This window comes from Sceloporus occidentalis, unplaced genomic scaffold (genome assembly GCF_023333645.1).
Source record: "Sceloporus occidentalis isolate IW3139 unplaced genomic scaffold, rSceOcc1.0.p SCAF_4, whole genome shotgun sequence".
In the NCBI taxonomy this organism is placed as follows: Eukaryota; Metazoa; Chordata; class Lepidosauria; order Squamata; family Phrynosomatidae; genus Sceloporus; species Sceloporus occidentalis.
The window spans coordinates 197,018,752-197,021,105 of NW_028316984.1; positions in this window are offsets into that span (position 1 = coordinate 197,018,752).

The following is a 2,354-nucleotide window of genomic DNA, read 5'->3' on the forward strand; positions in this document are numbered from 1 at the left end:
AGGAGCTTATCATTTGGCAAATAAACTGGCTTACTTCTTCCGGCTTCAGTTCTGGATCTGAGATGCCCCCGGATGTTATCATACCTAAAGTGCCACCAATGTAGCCGGGATGCTGCCGCTCAGATACATCCTGAGTCAAATCCTTGCTCACCTGGCCAATTTTTGAAGTTGGAAACTTCCCGACTTCGAAAAACTGCTGGCTGAGCAAGGCTTCGACCCAGGATACATCCGGGTGGTGACATCGCAGCTAGATCAGTGGCGATTTAGGTATGATAACATCCTGTGGCATGCCGGATCCAGAATTTAATAAATAATAATAATAATAAAATTTTTATTTCTATCCCGCTTTTTGCCAGGCAATCATTTAAGCCGGAAGAAGTAAGCCGTCTTATTTGCCCAAGTGATAAGCTCCAGTTTTATCTACAATTTATGGTAAGATTCTGCAAAGTGCACTACTTTGCACTTTGAGCTCTCGCTGCAGCAATGAAAATAAGCTGAGGACAAAGGGGGAAAGTGGGACATTTTAAAAGCAAATGAAAAAATGGACCAGCAGAGGATTAATTTGGACTGTTCCTGCCAAATCCAGGCAGTTGGAGGGTATGTAATTCACTCAGGCTTCCTTTGCAATGTTCAAGGACCAGTTTGGATCCTGGCACCAGTCACCATGATAATCTTGGTTATTTATTTACATTGTGGGAATTATTTCTAAATCCACCTCTGTATGTGTACATTAGCATGGACAAGTGTTATGACCTCGATTTGGGCAATGTTCTCTTTTCTTTTTCTGCAGAAGCTATGAATATATATATATATATATATATATATATATTTAAAATATATTCTTTAGCTATGCTTTGTCAACTCACCACGAGAGGGTACTCAAGGGCTACAAGTTACAGAAATACAGCACTAGATGAAGCCAGACTCGGAGGATTCAAGGCTCAATCTCAAAAACAATGAAATGTATGTATGTATCATGTGCATGAGGATACCTTTCAGATACGGTTTGGCTTGGTTCGGTGTTGCTACCAACTGTAATTAATAATTATAAATAATTATTAATAATTGGTAATAACAAATAATTATTGATTACTAATAGTAGCAAGTAATTGTGATAATATTAACCATAATTAATACTTACAATTTACATTAATTGTTTTTGATTTTAATTACAGCAAGTTCTATGAAACATTGGCTGAGATCCTTCCTTGAGGAGGTGGAATGTAATTTTAAACTCACCGTTAGGTGAGAATTGTGAGTTAGTGAATGGCTATCCTGCACAACTGGGTGGTAAGCAAATGTGAAATGTACCTTTGTGATGCACAAGGCACATCTGCATGTGCGATGAGCAATGGTTGCCACATGCACAATGGCACTACATATGCAACTCTGCTTACACAACCTTCCAAGTCTGCATCAGAAAAAATGTTCAATTGCTTCTGAAAGGGAGCTTGCTTGTGCGCTAACAGTAGGCCACTCATAAATTCATTTGCCTTCAGCACTATACTAATACAGTGTGCCTTTTTTTTATGCGGGGGAACCATTCCAGACCCCCTCGCATAAAAAAAATGTGTATGCTCGAGCCCCATTGAAAGTAATGAGGCTCATGCATGCGGTGGTGGCATGGTGGTGTGCTCGCACTTCGAGCGCATGCCCCGTTCAACTAAATGGGATGCACTGCCCCTTGCACCCCGTGCGCTCCCCGTGGCTCCCTCACGACTCCCTCGCTCCTCCACTCATACCCATGATCTCTTTCATAGAGTCCATCCATCTAGCATGCAGGCTTCCTCTCTTTCTGCATCCCTCCACCTTTCCTAGCATTATTGTTTTTTCCAGTGAGTCATGCCTTCTCATGATGTGTCTGAAGTACGACAGCCTCAGTTTGGTCATCTTGGCTTGCAGGGAGTTTTCTGGCTTGATCTGCTCTAGGACCCATTTGTTGGTCTTTTTGGCTATCCACAAGATCCTCAGCGCTCTTCTCCAGCACCATATCTCAAATGAATGGATTTTCTTCCTATCTTGTTTCTTTACTGTCCAGCTATCACATCCATACATGGTAATATGGAAAACAATAGCTTGCATCATTCTAACTTTTGTGCTCAGTAGTATATCTTTGCATTTTCTTTACTAGTTCATTCACAGCCACCCTCCCCATTCTAAATCTTCTGATTTCCTGGCTACAGTCCCCATTTCTATCAATGTTTGATTCCAGGTATGAGAACTCTTTTACTACTTCTATTTCTTCATTGTCTATGTTGAATTTGTCAAGATTTCCCATTGTCATTATTTTTGTTTTCTTTATGTTCAACAGTAGGCTTGCCTTTGCAATTTCTTCCTTGATTTTTCTTAGGAGT